General features: G+C 34.0%; 1 pseudogene; it reads right to left on the reverse strand.

Annotated features, from left to right (window-relative positions):
• Positions 1-13007: 13007 nt before the first annotated feature.
• On the reverse strand, positions 13008-13143 carry LOC145298088 (U2 spliceosomal RNA; annotated as a pseudogene).
• Between the last annotated feature and the right edge of the window lie 7469 nt (positions 13144-20612).

Here is a 20612-nt window from a genome sequence, read left to right on the forward strand (position 1 = left end):
TCCGATTCCGATACCAATACTGATACCCCCCCCCAAGTTCCGATTTTTCTGATTTTCGATTCTAATTAATCATCCCAACACTAATATATATATATATATATATATATATATATAGAGACAGAGAGAGAGAGAGAGAGAGAGAGAGAGAGAGAGAGAGAGAGGGGGGGGAGAGAAAGAAAGACTGAGAGAGAAAAATTTTTATATGTGCAACGAAAAGAAAATGTATCTTTTCAACCATTTGTTTTTTATTTAACTTTTTCCAAAAAAAAAAAATTCTTGTTTATACTTGAGTGAATTTTAAACCCCTCTGTCGCCAAGAGAAGCAATAAGGATCTTTTATGACTTCAAAAAGGGAAATAAATACACTTATACATAAAAGGACAAACACGAACCCACAGAGTATTTTAATAAAAGTCGAACCTGCTAGTCTCAGATTAGTAAATTTCATAAAGAAGGCAAGCATATCAGAAACACGTGTAGCATTAAAACATCACATACATTTAAACATTATATACGTAGAAATTAATGGAAATTAGGAGCGGGAAAAAATAAACAATAATTTATATATATATATATATATATATATATATATATATATATATATATATAATCTATCTTCTATACCACTACATATTCGTTTTTCTTTTGTGTGTATTGATATTCATATTAAAACCCCTCTTTTCTATTTATTTAAAAAGAAAATACAATTTTCTTATATATGGGTTGTGGAATTGCATTCACTAGCAAAAGATCTAGCTTATTTGCATATTCGTTTAAAAATTCATTTTAATTAATTCCCTATTAGTTTTTTCGGTTTTCTAATGGGATAATCATCTCTAGTTAACTATTACGTGTAATTATATTAATGCAGACATTCGTGATATACTTGCATAATATTTGCGTAAAAAGTTTATAGTAAACACAAAATTGTTTCAATATATATTTATGTATACGTATATATTTTTGTTTAACAATTTTTGCCTACCAAACACCTCCTAGAGTTTTTGCTCTACTGGCATTAAACTTCATATATAAGGTATTTGAATCCATGCAAAACTTTATATTTGGTTTTAAGCCCGGAAAATCGGTGCAAAAGTGTGAAAATTTAAAAAAAAAATGAAATTTATCAGGTTATGGTCGAACGCCGTCATTACGCATGCATAAAGTAGTAGCTATTGGTTCATATTTTAATTTTTAGCCTTACAGTAGACATGTTTTCATAGTCCAGTAATTGACGGCAGAGGCAAAAAAATCGTGGGCTGAATGTTTTGGTTTCGATTCTCGGTGGTGGCGCATGAGTCTTTTTTTTATACTTTTTAAATCATTACTATATATTGCATCCAATCTATCTATCAATCTAGATATATATATATATATATATATATATATATATATATATATATATATATATATATATATATATATAAGTGAAAATGTCTGTCTGTCTTTTCTCTATGGTAGTTAAGGAAGTCTATTATACAGAAAGGCATTACTTTACATATTCACACTGTTTAATATATACATATGCACATAACCCTATGAACAGTACATAGGATCCGAGCAAAGTCGGCGGACCTGCTAGTATATATATATATATATATATATATATATATATATATATATATATATATATATATATATAATCTAGAAGTAAAAATTAAGTTTATAAGTCAAAAGCTCTTGTAAGCTTAAGGAGAATAAAAATAGTGATATTTATTAAGTAATACTAAGCAGATAAAAAAAAAGCCCAATACAAATACCGTAACCAAATACAAAACATCGTATCCCATATCATAAATTTAAAAAACGTATTCTAGGACCACCGTATCCCGAGGTTCTACTGTCTTAAGAATTCCTTAATACGCGGAGTTTAAAAAAAATGCGTTTTTTTTTCATCAGATAAAAGATTTTTAGAATTATAATTATTATAGCGAAACTGTGATTTTGCATGCATTGAACCTACATATGACAATAATCTTATATGCATTAAAAAAATTAATGGAAAGAGTTTATGAAATGCAGAAAAGAAAATCAAAATGAAAACTGAAAGATGCAAGTGAAAAAATATGTGGCTATGACTCTCGAGTATATATCTGAGACAGTTAGGCACAGTTAATCAACCGAGAACCACATCACTCTATACAAAAGCATAGAAGATATCAACGGATACACAATCGAGAGTCAAAACAATGAAAAGAATATGCTGTTGTTCTAACCCTAGTTATTAGGTTGGTTCAGAAGGCGAATTGGTCATCAGATGCAATGTTCTTATAAGATGTAGTTCGACTTGATATAGACAATATTGACATAGCGATCCAGTTTGCTAAAATCTTTCTCCTGTTGAAAAAGAAACGCATTCTTTGAAACTTCGCAGATTAAGGAATTCTTAATATTTCTTCTTGAGGATCCTGCTTAACAATAACTTTTTGTAAATTACGATTTACAGTCTTTAAGTGTTTTCTTATATATATATATATATATATATATATATATATATATATATATATATATATATATATATATACAGGGGAATATTTTACGTTACATCGGCCAAGGGAGATAATAAAATTTCAAAAATAATCATTTCTTCTTCAAACAACAGATTCATTGTCATCTGGGGATATAAGCTTAGTGGTAGAGCATTCGACTACAGATCGAATGATCCCTGTTCAAACCCGAGTCTACCTAACCAATATATTTTGAGTTTTTTCTTAATAATGAATTCAACTTACGATAAACGAAGGGTACCATTTAAAATCGCCGCAAATCATTTCTTCGTTTGCATATTTTAAATCAATCAGAAGTGATTTTTCCATGGCATTCATTGTCAAACCTAAACATCAGCTGACGGAAGGTTGTAAAGTTGCTTCGTTATCTATCATAGTTATTACCACTTGGACTGGACTTAGTAATAATTTCACGCGGCAATAAGATTTTCTGGGTTTTGTTTTTGTTTTTTGTTCTTTACATAGGAGTAACCACTTACCAAGGCCTGTGGGTCACTCGAGGATAAGGGTTAATTGGTGTACATTAATCAATGGGATTATAGCGTAGTAATCGTAAGTAATGGAAAGTTTGTAAATTAGATTACTTAGGGGGATGGTGCATCAAGAACTTGTTTACGTTGGACTTGAAGACAATCAAATTGTAGTCAGCTGGAAAGCAGTCAAACGGAAGAGAGTTCCACAGAGGTACAGTTCTAAGAAAGAAGCTTTTTTCATGGAATCTATGTTTAGGTTTAGGCACAGATAAAGAATGGAGGAAATTATTGATAGAGTTTTGGCTAGACGAGTGATTTTTGTGAAAGTTTGGCGAGGGGGGTGCATAGATTGAAGCTCAGACTAGCACTTTCCATGAAAATAACGATAAAGAAGAGACAGGCTCGCAGCGTCTCTTTTGTGGGAAACGGGTTGCATGTCTGGTCAAAGTTTACACAAAAAGGGCGAATATGTGGCCCTTGTGCCACAAGGATTTCACGCTAAGATTTGAAACCTGTGTAACAATCGGGACGTCTTAGCTTTACGGTATTACTAGGTACGGGCAAAATGAATGCCGATATGTTCCATATATATAAATATTTTGATCCCTCACTCTACTTCAAAATTCACGAACATCAGCAAATTAACCAATTTTAATGAAATTTTCAGTAGTTATCAAATAATAGTCGCGGAATATAATGAACTAATTATTTTTATTTAAATCTTAGTGGAAATGTATTATTTTGTTTAAACAAAAAATACCTTTATTAAAGTTATGGTTTTCTGTAGTAAATAAAAAACGCAAGAATTTACTTTTGCTTTTTTTATATAAATAAAGCATCGTAATTTGTAACAATAAAAAAATAATAATAATTTTTGCAGGAACATTACGAAAAAAAGCCCCTAAAGTCCGTATTAACGAAATCGATATAACTCGAAGAAAAATTAATTTCTGGAACTACCGATATTATTATTGAATTAAGCATTGTTTATTTAATATTTTCAGACAAAAAAATTATAATTGCAAAAAATTATTTCTACTTTTTTTACGCTTACATTTTTAACGTTATCTTTACATGTAAGATTCTAATATTTCTATTGCACGCATGAACTTATAATCATCAACGTAAGATAATGTTCATATAATCTTGGAAAATAAAGTAAAAAAAAAATAAATTGAAAAACAGGAACATAGAAAAATAATTTAATTAAAAAAATGGTAAAAATTATACGAACGTTCCATGTCGGTAAGTACGGACAGACTTGAAAAGAAAACCAGTCTGTTTTGCCCACCTCTTCCTCTCTTCAACTACCCGCCTGTTTGTGTTTATCAACTTTAAATTGCACGTAGACATTCTGATAAATTTTAACGTAAGTCTGTATTTTTTTTAGTGTCTAATTTTTTCAATAATTATAAATTGTTTTCTTAACCAATTGTAATTCTGTATTAATATTAATAAATAATGGTGCTAACTTTTTTTTTCAATGAATAAATTGTCAGTAGTATAATTAAATAATTTAATTAACTTTTATGCCTTTTTAAATGAAGGGAGGTGGTCTACAACTAAAAAAAGTCGCTCAGTATGCCGGAATAATTTTAAATAAAGAAATAAATTATGTCTAATTTGTTCTTCCATACATACTTGAAATTTGCCGCCAGAGTTTTTTTTTTTTTTTTTTTTTTTTTTTTGATACGATAAACAAGTTTCGTTTCTACTAGTGTCACGTTTTTGGATAATTATTACTTTTTAGCACGAGTTAAGTACATTTATTGTATTGATTCATCATCTTAAGATTTTAACTTAATACTTAACTTGGAAATAATTCAAGAAAACTTATATTTTTCTTGCCAGAAAAATGTAAACACGATCTTTGTCATAATGAATTTTTACGTGAAATGTAGTGTTTTTCAGATTTGAGATAAAATTATTATGTATTTTTTTATTTCACACACTTTCTTTCTTGGCGAAATTAACTTTAAACTGTAATCTTTCAAACAATAAAAAAATAATCGAAAATTCAAAAAATTATTATGATTACCCGGCGTTCAAAACCATGCCCCCTACTGAAACAGCTATTATATATGATAACTTGTTTGCATTTACACTACCTACCTCCCTAGGGATCTCCATTATTTTACGAAGTTGCTTTATTATTTTTTTTGTCAATTTTCTTATCGTTTCTTTTTTTTAGCTGGGGATGAGGCGTCCTATCGGATGCCAGATATTTACTCTTTATCTCCTGCATTCTGTAAGATCTTTTTCAAGATTCTAACCGTCCGTTTAAGTGCAAACGTTTGTATCTTTCTTGCATTTTGTTCTGCAGTTGTATTTGCCAAATAGTTTTTGGAAATCCTTTTAATGTATTCCGTTTCTCCTATAAGCACTGGAATGATGGAGATCTTCCTAAGATTCCAGTTTCTTTTCATGTCACACGTATCATCTTTGTATTTCATTATCTTTCCCCTCTCGGCTCTGTTGAACCCAGCATCATTGGGGATACTAACTTCTACTAAGGTTGCTTCTTTCTCTTTCTTGTCCCATACATCTATGTCAGGTTTAATGGTTCTGTTTTCTTAGGTACGTAGCTGTTTTGCCTAGGGATGCAGAAATAAATGTTAAATCGTTGATTTCTATTTACAGGTACGAGTGCGGTCGAATGGGGCGCCCACACATGTTTTCATCTGTAAGACGGAGCCAACAGTCCAACATGATTCAATAAGAATATGGACGCCTATACAATCACATGCCTCAAAGAAGGAGCAGTCTAGTCATCTAAGCCTTCGGGCTATCTGCTGACCATCAACACTTTTGACCCCACGACACACCCGGAAGGGTACACAAGCAGGCAGATAAAAGAAATGCGGAAAAATGAAAGAAAAAGATAAAGGAAATGAATAGAATTAGATCCTCTTTCTGGCGCTGATAAAACAAAGAAAGGAATAATAATAATAATAATAATAATAATAATAATAATAATAATAATAATAATAATAATAATAATAATAATACACAATTTGTTGTCACCTAGATTCTAGCGAACACCACCTGTCTTTGTCAGTGAGCAATCTCTGATGATTACCTGTGCGAGAACTAGTGTGTGAATAATAATAATAATAATAATAATAATAATAATAATAATAATAATAATAATAATATAGATAGAGAGAGAGGAGGAGGAGGAGGAGGAGGAGGGGGAGGGGGAGGAGGGAGAAGCAGGCTGGTCATCAAAGCACAAAAGAACTTACTAGTCAATTATTTCTCTCCACCCCGTGACACACCCGGAAGGGCGGACAAATAAAAAGAAAAAAAGAAAACAAACTTCAAAGTAGCGAGAGGTCACAATGACGAGACCTGCCTGCACCGAATGGAGATTCAGCGTGCCATGTTCGAGTCATGTAGGACGACTTCTATTGGTCTTAGTTACAAGTTTCAGCCGACCTATTATGTGAGTCCATAATTCTATTAAGAAAATCAACGAAAAGACAACAGGACGGAGGATCAACGAGCGTCAAGGATTCATAGAAATTGCGTTGTTTTACTAAGAAATTCAGGCAATTTGACGAATTTCCATGGAAAGAGTTTTTTTCCCCTATTATTTCTCGCTTGTGCAACACTTTACCAAATCCAGTGCAAAAAAAAAAAAAATACTTGTCATAAACTCTCACCATTAGCAACTAAACTCACTTTTATCAATTAATCAGTCTTTTCTCAATTCGAGGATAAGAGTTACAGAGGTTGCTAGTAGGATGATGAACGACACCACGACAGGTTTGGAAACAATGGTTGAAATGATCAAAAGATTACTTTAAAATAATTGATTATCCAAGAGGCTCCATAATATTATTCATCTTGCACCTGAAAATCCTTCAATCTCATTAACCTATGTTTACGCCTTGCTTTTGGTCTTGATAAGGGGTTATTTATTAATTAAAAAAAGTTTTCCCTATCCGAAAGTGTACTCAGACATAGATAAACGAAGAAATACAGTGTTATTCGAAATGACTAAACCACAGAAACGATAAAAACGAACGCAAAAAGGTTATTAGTATAAACATGCTCAATTCTGTATGCTTAATTGGGTGCACAGTTGCATGCTACGGACATCAGTCCTACGAATATTAAATATTTTTCTAAGAGAAGTCAGCACAAGTAATGGGCTGAACTTTGAAATATTAATGCCTTTCTGCATACAAAAATATATGTCGGGTTTACAACCCACTTGAGATTTTCCAGAAATAATGTACACACTAGATGATCTGTATATGATGGTAAGTCAGTTTTTATGTTTATTGATAAGCAGCTGATAATCTCGAGTCGTGTCTCAGTACAGTCTAAGTAATACACACACACGCATATATATATATATATATATATATATATATATATATATATATATATATATATATATATATATATATTCGTTTTATTTTTTTATTACCGTTTTTTTTCTGTTTAGTTACATTATTTTTCAGTTACCGGACCGTGTTTGGCGATCCAATAACTTCGTCAGACTTTACAGAAATGGTTGTGCATGGAAGAATGATATCGAGGGGAGTGCGAGAAAAGCGAAAAAGGGAAAGAGAGAAAGGAAGGATGGAGGGGGGATTGTTTGTAGATCGACAGTGTTTAAGTTATATATATATATATATATATATATATATATATATATATATATATATATATATATATATATATATATATATATATACTAGCAGGCCGTCCGGGTTTGCCCGGCCGTTTAAATATATTTAATTCATGCAGATTTCGTATTTACTATTATAGAGTGAATTCTCTTTTGATTAATATATTATATCTCATTTATATATTAATGATTTCAAAAGTTTTTAAAAATGACTTCAGTGCCGTCAGCTGGGTCGAAACTAAAACAGTCAGCATTCCAGCATTAATCCTTACTGTCTAAGCTATTGCTAGACTATAAAATACAACAAAAAACTAAGCGATTTCAAGCTAAAAAAATGTATGCTCAGAAATTAGTCGATTTACTCTTGCTAAGTTTAAGTATTTTTTTACCCCTTAGCTCTTTTTCTAGCCTAAAAACTAAATCGAAAGTGTTTCCGAGATCCAAATATCCTATATATCAAGTTTTAAGCCTGTAGACCAAATACTCAGAGTATAATGAGTAACAAAAATAATAATTGTGAATTATCAATCAGTTTCAAAAGGAAAAAAATCAACTTGAGTGTACGATCGTTTCAGAGAACGATGTTCATTTTAATTAATGATTAATACATTAAAATAGACTCTGCTCTTTAGACTCCATGTCTAATTCACGCCATCTCTCTCTCTCCCCCTCTCTCTCTCTCTCTCTCTCTCTCTCTCTCTCTATATATATATATATATATATATATATATATATATACTACAGGGTGACCCGACGTTGCCCGGGATTGAATAAGGATCAACGAATATTTAACACTCGCATATTTTTATTGTCATCGAACTCGATCAAATAGCCCATTTTCAATCAAATTACTTGATTGTTTGCTCTGATTGGAGACCCATCGCGATGCACCTGGAGGAAGCTTTACGTGCCTCTCGAAGTGATTTAGCTCGCAATATAGTATAGTCTACATAGTACTGTAAAGCATCTACTATTGATTTTATAAAATCAGTTCATATATAATAGCTTTAATTAAAGTTTAAAATGCAAAGACAACTATCATGCTTCTGTTGTGCTCAAACAAAAAGCATTCATTTTGAACGTGTCCTTGTCATATCAAAGAACCTTACTATTGATTTTATATGCCTAGCATTACTGGTTGTGGTGTTGTAGTAGTGGCTTGAATTTAAGTTTAAAATGAAAAAGTCAAGTATCATTGTTAAATTGTGCTTTAAACAGAAACATTCATCTCGCCCCTGTCATATCAAAGAACCTACTGTTGATTTTATATGATGGGCCTTTCGGTTTGTGTGGTAATAAACTTCTCAAATGCCCTTGTGATGTTTAGGCTGTGTAAGGTGTTAACTATGGTCAAAATCACCTGTTCCTTCTTTCATCTGATTATTTCGATTATCGATTATTGATACTTATCGAAGACATTCCGACAGACAAACATAACCTACGAACGAACTCGTAGACACACAAAGTTCGTTTTATATAATAGTAGAGAGTATGCATAAAATAATTAAGCATAATAGGTAAATATAACTAATTATCTACTGATAAACAAGTAATTAATTAACGCTCGTTTTTTTCAAATGAATATGCATATTAATTAACCTCCATATAGTCGCTAGCTAATCCATGACTGAGTATATAAAAAGTTCGTTTTAATAATTTTTTCATAGCAACAGTAAGCTCTTAATATTAATGTCAGAGCGAGAAAGAACTCAACTTTATATATATATATGTGTGTGTGTGTGTGTGTGTGTGTATCATGTATGTATATATATATGTATATATATATATATATATATATATATATATATATATATACGGGCGACTAGAATATACACAAAGAGCAGATAACCACTCCCTTTAAAGCACTCAGTGAGTGAAAAAAAAAAAACACCACAGAATCGCTTATAAAAAAATAAATAAATAATCTTACATTTAAAAGCGATGAAAACCGTGCATAGAGTTATTGAGATCTTGTGGTCCGGTGTTAAGCCATCAGACTACGTATCGAGCGAGGGTGAGTTCGAGTCTCAATAAGTTTAGCTATACTGACGAGAAATAAATCTTCGAAACATGTCATGTCTATAGATAACTTAATTTTATGCACGTAATAAATATTTAAATAATAAATTAATTAAAAAAAATACGTCCCAAATATATGGGGGGGGCGACTAGAATATAAAAAACGGGCAGATAATCTCGACCTTTAAAGCACTACAGAATCGCTTACAAAAATTATTAAATAATCTTACACACACACACATATATATATATATACATGTATCTTTTCTGTACTCCTATAAATTCGTTTTTCTTTTGGGTGTATTGATATTCATATTAAAAACCACGTTTTCTACTTGTTTAAAAAGAAAATACAATTTTTTTTTTTTTTTTTTTTTTTTTATATATATATATATATATGAGTTGTACAATTGCATCCATCTGCAAAAGATCTAGCTAATTTGCATATTCTTTTAAACATTCATTTTAATTAATTCCCTATTAGTTTTTTTCGGTTTTCTTATTAGATGATCCTCTTTAGTTAACTATTACGTATAATTATATTCATGCAGATATTCTACATGATTTATACTTGCATAATATTTTCGTAAAATGTTTACAGGAAACACAAATTGTTTCCATATATATTTATGTATACGTATATATTTTTGTTGCACAAATTTTGCCTACCAAACTCCTCCAAGAGTTTTTGGTTTACAGACATAAAACTTCATATATAAGGTATTTGAATCCATGCAAAACTTTATATTTGGGTTTTAGCCCGGAAATATCGGTGCAAAAGTCTGAAAATTAAAACAAATGAAATTTGCCAGGTGAAGGTCGAACGCCGCCATTACGAATTTTTAGCTTTGCAGTAAACATGTTTTTATAGCCCAGTCATTTACGGCGGAGGCAAAATAAATTGTGAGCTGAAAATTTTAGTTTTGATTCTCGGTGGTAGCGCATGAGTCTTTTTTTATACTTTTTAAATCATTTCTATATATTGCATCCAATTTATCTATCTATCTATCTATATATCTATCTATCTATCTATAAAAGTCAAAATGCCTGTCTGTGTTTTCTCTATGATAGTTAAGGAAGACTATTATACAGAAAGGCATTACTTTACATGTTCACACTTTTTAATATATACATATGCACATAACCTTATGAACAGGACATAGGGCCCGAGCAAAGCCGGGCGGAACTGCTAGTATGTATATATATATATATATACATATATATATATATATACACGATCCGATATACCGATTGAAAGCGGGTTAGAAGAATATGGCCAAACACCAACTACTGGGCGCCATAATATACAACATTCCAGCTGAAATGAAAAAAAATAACCGCTCGGCGAATTGAAAAGTTATCCAACAAAATGCGGAAAAAAGAATTCCGTCGTGTGAAATCACACCTGCTTGAATAATTAGTTGCTGCCAAAATAAACAAACCTTTGCATTATTGTTGTATTCTGCAGATACACCAGTTTGTCAGTAAAGGGTAGACAAGACAGTGTTGCATCGTATGGTCCTACACTCCACATTCGCAAATTGTTGAGCAAGTAGCAATGTTTGGTCATAACAAATTTTGATCGACCCACTCCTGATCTAAGACGGTTTAGTATTTTCCACTGGCGCTAAAGTTTTTTTCTGAACTGAAAGGGAGCATCTCAGATTGGGATGTTCTCGTGTCGGTATGTGGAGGTGGATATTTTCATTCATTTGATCCCTAGCTGTAGTCTTACTGAGGTCTTTCATAAGGATTCGAAATGGCTAAGAAATATTCTCTTTTGATTAGAGAAGCGGTTGCAAATAAAGAAACCGGCAAAAAATGAATTATAACAATACTAACTGCTAGCAAGCCGTCACTCAGAATAAATCTTGCCCTTTAACGCGAAGTGGCACTCTAGCCATGACAAAGGCCAACTAGGGTCGGCCATTATGCCTTATTAAAACATTCCTTGCTCCCTATCTTAACCATATGCAACAACTAAAAGAAAATAAGAGGCTTAAAAGCTCGGCCATGGTTTGTTGCACAAAAAGAGGTGCTATTGTTTTGCTAGCGCAACTTAAAGTTTGAAAAGTCGAGCAAGAAATCAAACGACACCCTGACCAAGATCAAAGAATTCATTCTTCCTGAAGAGAAAAAAGTACACCAGTGCCCGCTTATGATCTCTTGTTTCCTGGATAGACACACATATTATTTAATATATATATATATATATATATATATATATATATATATATATATATATACTAGCAGGAAAATCCGACGTTACCCAGGACTTAATGATGATCAACGAATGTTTCATACTCCCATATTTTTATTGTCATCGAAATCGGTTAACTCGCCATATTTTTCAATCAAATCGATTGATTGCTTTATCTGGTTGAGGACCCATCGTGAGGCACCGGGAGGAAGCTTCACATGACTCGTCGCAGTGACTTATCTCACAATACAGAGCATCTACTCTTTATTTTATAAAATTCTTTTTATCTATTATCACTTGATTTAAAGTTAATAATGCAAAAGTCAAGTATCATATTTTTGTTGCGCTCTAAACAAAAACATTCACTGCGAACGTACCCCTGTCATATCAAAGAACCTACTGTTGATTGTGTATGCTTGATCATTCTGCTCCTGCGGTGATAATAGCTTGAATTAAGGTTAAAATGCAAAAGTCAAGTAGCATGGTTTAGTTGCGCTCTAGACAGAAACATTTATTCCGAACGTTCCCTTGTCATATTAAAAAAAACCTACTGTTGCTTTTATATGTTGGGCCTTTCTGCTTGTGCGGTAATAAACCTTCTCAAATGCATTTGTGATGTTAGGCTGTATAAGGTGTTAACTTTGGTCAAAATCACCTGTTTCTTCTTTCATCGGATTTTTTTCTGTTATCGATTATCGGTACTTATCGAAGATATTCCGATAGAAAATCAATCAAAGAACACTGCCAGATACATAAAGTACATTTTGTGAAATTGCATAAAAATCGTCCCAGCCGTTGTGGAGTGTATAGAGAACGAACTCACACACACACACACATGCAAATTCCTTTTATATAATAGTATGCATGGCATATTTGTATTAAACAAGGCCGATAGCCATTAGTCGCGTGATTTTGTGTAATGAATGAATGCGTGAATGTAGGATTGACATGAAATTCTTAAAGACAAACTAAAATGACCGAAAAATGGGCTGAAATGACTTAAATAAATAAAAAGTAAATGATTTAGAATGACTTTAATGAACTTAAGGATGAATTAGATGACCTTACGAATGGCTTGAATGCTTAAAAAATAACTGGAATCCTTCAAAAACAACTTGAATGATCTGGAGAATGACTTGAATGGCCTTGAGACTGGCTGGTTGTAAAGTGAGTGATTATTTTACATTAAATTAATACAGAAAAGTAATCCCCACTTTTTATCACAAAGTTACAAACATAAGTACAGCATGTAGTAAGAACAGATACTACACTTTGATCTTGGCCAAAAGGTCAAGAAAAGCTGTATTTATTTGCTTTCTCACCGAGCAAATTAGGCACAAGGCCGATTTTTAATGTGAAGAGTGAAGGGGAAATGGGGACCAACTCCCCGGGGAGTAGGGGAGCTGGATAGTGACAATTGGTATGAAGGGTTGCCCTTACATTGACCAAGGTCTTATATGCGGGGTCGCCCCCACATATGGTCTTTGCTTGCAGATACTACACTTTCATCTTGGTCAAAAGGCCAATAAAAGCTTAAAAAGCTACGAACAGCATCTATTAACAACAGACCTTCGATCTTAACCAAAAAGGCCAAGAACAAAAGTGTTACGGACAGACCGACAGACCGACCAACCGACCGACCGACGGACCGACGGAGTTACTTATAGAGTCGCTTGCACGCGACTAAAAAATAATATTAAATATTTAGTGTTTATTTATTTCCTTTTTGTAGATTTTTATGCGTGTGCTATGACCGTTATGTACAAAGTATTACAATCAATAAGCTTTCCTTTCTAGAGTAGTGCTCACCCCATCACACCGTCATTTTTTCTAATTCTCAATGCCGGCCTTGGTTTCACACATGTAGTTGTACGTGTAGTGGCTATCATCCTGATCGGATTGAGCTGGCTGCCTCCTGAACATGAACTGCATCTCTAACTATAGCAATCCAGTTTCGACGATCCTGGGTAAAGATATGACTAATTACTCCCGATTCCAGCGGCGATGACCAACTACTTATAACCCCGATAGTACCGCCAAGTTGTCCTTGAGTGTTGTAGCCCTGACAGAGGGTAAAGAAAAGTCCTTGCGGATACGTTTTTCTTCTGGTCGGCGAGCTGCATATCCGAACCACCGGAGACGTCGTTGAAGAAGGGTGGACGGTAGCGGGCGTAGGTTTAGTCTTCGACGTAGTGTAGAGTTTTACATCTTGTTCGTGAAATACTAGAATTGTACCCGATTTTTTTTTTTTTTAAAATAAACAAACAAACGGTAACGATTACTTTTATTTTTATTGCGGACTATTAAACACCTCGTGGCGCAGTTGATAGAGACGTTGAATCTCTACGGTTCCAGGTGAGAATTTGTCTGAAGATAGCGGTTTCAATCCTACCCAAAAGCCGGCCAGAGTCTTACTTGGCCAAAACGTGTTGAGCCGACAATAACTACGGAAGGCAGGAGTTCCTATCGGTCGCGGTTACCACCTGACGAAGGTCATAAGAATAGTTGGCCGAAACGTCGTGAAACAACTAAGAAAAGATGAGGATGATAGTCCGCAATAAAAATTAAATTTAATAAATAATACTCATCTCAATAAATTTCAATTAAATACTATAACGGGTAACCACTGGTAAAGGTTAGATGTAACCCAGGGGTAAGAGTTACAACCATTGCTAACAGTTACCCCTTTTCTCTATCTTAGCCTAAACCTAAACGGGTTTCATGAGCAATTTTCTTTCGTATAACTGCCCGTATGTGAAACACAAAATCGTTAGACTGCTTTCCCACTCACTACAACATAGTCGTTTTCGTGTCCAATGTAAATAAATTCTTCATAAGCCGAGCTCTTAAATAATCAAATTCCACACACTAATCCCATCATTAATAATCATGATACTGTTTTCCTTCCGTCCACCTGTCAACAATTTAATCCTTATCCTCGAGTGACCTTTGGCCCCGATAAATGATGAGGTCTTAGTACAAAAAAAAAACAGATGGAATGATTGTACCTATTTACTATGCCTCCCCACGGGACAGAGTTAGACACCAGGGTCGTTTTTTAAACGTGGAGAAAAGGTACAAAAATAAAAATTGTCTCAGTCGTGAAGGATTTCTCCTCCACCGAAAGAGAACAAGAAATGGAAGTGCAGCATCTGAAGAACAGATGGTATTTATTTGCTCCCCCACCGAGCAAATTAGGCACAAGGCCGATTTTTAATGTGAGGAGTGAAGGGAGGGGGAAGGGGAAAAGGGGACCAGCTCCCGAGAGGTGGGAAATGGGAGCTGGTTAATGGTCAGGCATGTGGGGTTGCCCCCACATCTGGTCTTTGCTAGTCATAGCTAGTCATAGCTAGTCATAGCTTGCAGTATCTGCCGGAACAGATGGTATTTATTTGCTCCCCCACCGAGCAAATTAGGCACAAGGCCGATTTTTAATGTGAGGAGTGAAGGGAGGGGGAAGGGAAAAAGGGGACCAGCTCCCGAGAGGTGGGAAATGGGAGCCGGTTAATGGTCAGGCATGTGGGGCCGCCCCCACATCTGGTATTTGCTAGTCATAGCTAGTCATAGCCAGTCATAGCCTGCAGCATCTGCCGGAACAGATGGTATTTATTTGCTCCCCCACTGAGCAAATTAGGCACAAGGCCGTTTTTAATGTGAGGTAAAAACCAGCTCCCCTAAAAGTAGGCAAAAAGGGGGCACTCTGGTTACCAAAAATAATAATTGTCCCAGTATAGAGGGTTTCTCCTCCATTGACTGGTACAAATTATCTTAAGTGCAGCATCTGCCGGAACAGATGGTATTTATTTGCTCCCCCACCGAGCAAATTAGGCACAAGGCCGATTTTTAATGTGAGGAGTGAAGGGAGGGGGAAGGGAAAAAGGGGACCAGCTCCCGAGAGGTGGGAAATGGGAGCTGGTTAATGGTCAGGCATGTGGGGTTGCCCCCACATCTGGTCTTTGCTAGTCATAGCTAGTCATAGCTTGCAGTATCTGCCGGGACAGATGCTACACTTTGATCTTGATCAAAAGGCCAAGATTGTAACCTAAGGTTGTAATCTGCGTAAAGTAGCTCCGTGGTAATATGCTGCACATACGGAAAGCTGTCGCAAAGAAGTTTTTTTTTTTTTCATGGACAGTTCTCCTGACGTTAGACGCTCTGAGAAAGAAGTGAAAGTTTTTACTCGTTTTCTTAGTGAGACGACTTCTTTAAACGTGCCATGACCGAATCCATAATCAGCGACGGTATTGATTGCGTACATCACGCACCATCCACTTATTGCTTCCAGATTGGTTACTCAGACCAGTCTCCATTTGTTGAGTAGAAGACAACCACACCACCCTTCCTCACCACTTACATACACTTTCGTGTTAAGCCAATGCCCGCCGTAAGAGTAGACCCGAGACTTAAAACAAATCAACCTCTGATACTTACGACGCCCTTATTGAAGGCCGATCACACACACACACACACACACACACATATATATATATATATATATATATATATATATATATATATATATATATATATATATATATATATTATAAAAGGTATTTTCCGAAACAGACGAATACTTTTAATGTTTAAATCTGTTCCCTATTAGAAAGGCGCCCGTTGGACTCGACAACGTGAATGATTCAACAAATGCAAGAACTTGTACTTTATAATTGCGCTACTCGTGTAACATATCCGTATTTCTCAGTATCCCCTCTATTTCCCTTTCTCTCTCTCCCTTTCTCTCTTACTCTTTCTCTATCACACACACAGACACACACGCAGACACACACACACATATATATATGTATATATATATATCAGTATACGTAAATCATACGCTTATATATAGTCTTTTTGTATTCATGTGCACTGTTATTTTAGAGAATCTGGTTTATTTTAAGTGTCTCCGTGTGTTTCCTTGTATACATGGGTTTGACATATTGTATGTTATACAAGATATTTGTATCGCCGGCATTAAGTAAGTGGGTTGAGCTACAGTAACTAAACCCAGCACTATATATATATATATATATATATATATATATATATATATATATATATATATATATATATATACGTGTGTGTGATTATTTACTATAATAATTTCTTAAATGCCTACAGACACTAGTTTTCGGGAATCATCAATGCAGGGTGATACGATTACTGCCGGTCGGGATCAACCTTAATTGCGAGAAATATCGTTGAAATTTAAACATTTATTTTTAAATGCCTTAACGTCTGTCAGAGTGACCTATAACATCATGAATGCGAGTTTAAGTGACTCACTTACACTTGCTAGTACACACACACACAATTTTCAGAATGTGAGAGATTATATATAATAAATTACACAGCTAAACAACGTCGCAGCCCACAAGAGCCATGGCAGTCAACGAAACCGTAAGTCCAAGACTCGACATTCGCCCCTATTTGAGCTCATCAGTTAGACACATCCGAACTCAGGATTCGAAACCCGGGCCTCTTGCATGCGAGGCAAGCACTCTACCAGTTGAGCAAACGCCCCGCACACAAGAAATTCCATATATTATATATGTACGTATATATATATGGGGGGATGTACTAGCAATACCCATCCCAGGAGAGGTGCATGCAATATGTATAGAGTACTTTTTAAATTTATTTTTTAGAGAATAGGGTTCAGTTTCGTGACACCCGTAAGCAGAACATTACAAAATAAATAAACAACGTGCCAACGTTACACGCCATGATGCTTAGAATATATATCTCATAATTCATAATTACAAGTCCATTATTTTATTTGTTCATCCTACACATACGTATTATTTACGCTCATGCGCATGCGCACAAGTCCGTTTACACGTTTCTTGTAAAATATAACTCAACATAAGATTTAGGGCTAGTTATTTCTGAAATTAATTATTTTTATTTCGCTTATTTCGAAAGTTTTCAGGTGTGCGAATTTTTTAGGATTCTGATATATATATATATATATATATATATATATATATATATATATATATATATATATATATATATATATGCTGCAAGAAGGAAAAGGTTCATAAAAGACTCAACATCGTGTGTTTGTTCCATCGGCCATCTTTGCTCATATCGTGAAGCTAGGCAGTTTTTATTCAACGTATGAATTAAAGCGTTTTGATTTTTTTTTTCTACAAAGATATTACTTACTATTATTATTACTACTATTTTATTTATCTAATATTTACCATGTGTAATTTGTTATCTAATATTTAGTTTATGTAATTTGTTAACTAGGGTTATATCTAAAAAAGACAAACAAAAAACAGGTTTACGTTAGATGGAATTAAGAAATAGTTCTTTACTTTTTTCTCTTTACTGTTAGATTCTTCGGTAATTTACTAGTAATTATAATGCATATATATATATATATATATATATATATATATATATATATATATATATATATATATGTATGTATGTATGTGTTATGTCAGGTCATGTCATATGCTACTGGTACCATGTAACCTAGTACTACCTGCCTCATGGTCGTGTCACCGGCGACTAAACTGGTTCCCCCACCACACTTGTTTTGTGAGGAGGGCGGCTAGTCTCCCTGAAGGATTAAAAGCAAGACCTTCCAAAGGGCGAATGAACTCTTTTTCTGGGTCAACGGCCAACTAGCACCGTGTATATTTGTGTGTGTATATGTGTATTGGGGTGGAGAGGGCTCCCGTAAGCCGTGGTGAAGGCAACCTTTCTAGGAGAAGCAAATCTCTGATTTAAAAAACCATAAGCGGAAGACCAGTATCCGCATTAAGCTGGTCTGCAGTTTAATTTGTTGCTGGCTATCTTACTCTTGCTTGTTGCTGGATCTCAACATTTTGAACCGAGAGAGAGACTTAGCTGTCGTACAAAGCTAAGACTCTGTAACATCATATTTGTATAGATACTCCCTCAGACATTTGGGCTCATGGATTTTAAATGTCTGAGGGAGTGGCACTCGTCTGACAAGACGTTGCAATTATCATGTGTGTGTATGTATGTATGTATTTAAAAGCATAATTGTATATCAAATAAACCAATATAATTTTGTTAAGTTTATAGATACTCAAGTAGAAACTATTTCATATCTAAGGGGGGTGGGTCTCTACATATCTAGTTACTCGGTCACGTCAAAGGGAGATAATTCAATTAGAAATGTTAATAATTAGTTGTCTTGTATTTTAGATATATTTGTAATCGTTAACTCAAATATATTCATGCATATTTACCCCCGCCATACATATTAAGTAAGTATATGATGATGGAACACAACTTATAGCAAAAGATTCGAAAATTTTTGCAAAATACTTAAAAATGCACCTCCTCACCGAGGATCAAACCACCTGGTTGTGACGTTTAACGCCGTATTCAAAAGCGTAATCAAAAAAGTAAATGGCGTCAAATCAAAAACTGAACAACTATACAAAAATTCTTATCTATTCATCGGATGTTAACACAGACGCGAACATTTTAATTCAATTTAATATTTGCCAGGAAAGTACGTTCTTAATAAATTGATGCCTTCGAAAAACGAAAACCAAGGACAGAAATAATACCTTAAAAAAACTTATAGTTCATGTGAAAATATTTACTTAAATTATTACTTATTAAAAAGCAACATCGATAAGGGGCATAACCAAAAGTATAATTAGGAATATGATGTACATTATAAAACATGTAAAAGGCAAAGTACGAAGATATATTAATCAATTGAATAAACTATATACTCCAGATATAAATGAATGCCGAGAAAGGCTTGCATCTGTTACTTGTTATGTGTTTGAGGTACCCATATTCTCACCAATACAAATAAACGGGCGATCAAACGAAAACGTATCTCGATGGGAACTATAGAAATAGATTTCAGAAGAAGTACACGCCTGTAGAACTCTCTTCCGTTTGCCTGTTTCCCACCTGACTACAACTTGGATATCTTCAAGTCCAACATAAACAAGTTCCTGATGAACCGCCCCCTTAAGTAAGACACTTCATCATATCTCCATTGCTAACAATTACTACGATATTTCCCATTGATTACTGTACACGCAATAACCCTTATCCCCGAGTGGCCCCCGGGCCTTGATAAGTGGTGACTTCCACGTTAAAAAAAGTATGATATCTAATAGACATAAAAACTTATGTAACTCGTATCACATGACTTTCGGAGATAAAAAAGATTCGCAAGAGATTTCGTATTTCAGAAACATAGATTCGTACTAAAACCTACTATTTATAAATACGTCATGTTCTTGTTCCACTACTTAATAAAGCAGTTATCTACATTTATCTGTCTTATCATTCCTTTTTGTTCGATATATCATTCAAACACTGCAGTGTCTGAATATATGGTTAAGTGGCAGTTGTTGTAATTTACAACTGTTTTAAAGCTTCACCGCTCACTCATTTTTCGACCAAATTTCAAACAATTATTATAGTATATAGATCACCTTCTCGGCTATATTGTGAAAAAAATGTTCAATTTTCGTTCAGTAAAACGAAATTTATGATGAATTTTGGGGGTTTTCAGAATCGTAAAAATATGTAAAGAGGTGAACGACGCTTTTTTATGACTGGTTTCCATAGCAACCACGTCATTTCAGTGACTACTGTTGCTACTAATTCGAAAAGAGAAGTAACAAGTGAGAATGAAAGCATGAAAGGGAGATAATTGAGGGAATTGTATTGAAAGCAGACGAGTGCCTTACATTGTTATTACATATGTGTTTATAGGGAAAGAAAATAAGACTGAAATTAAACAAAGAACAAGT

The sequence above is a fragment of the Euprymna scolopes genome, chromosome 18 (assembly GCF_053919585.1).
Source record: "Euprymna scolopes isolate OS-2025 chromosome 18, ASM5391958v1, whole genome shotgun sequence".
Classification (NCBI taxonomy): domain Eukaryota; kingdom Metazoa; phylum Mollusca; class Cephalopoda; order Sepiida; family Sepiolidae; genus Euprymna; species Euprymna scolopes.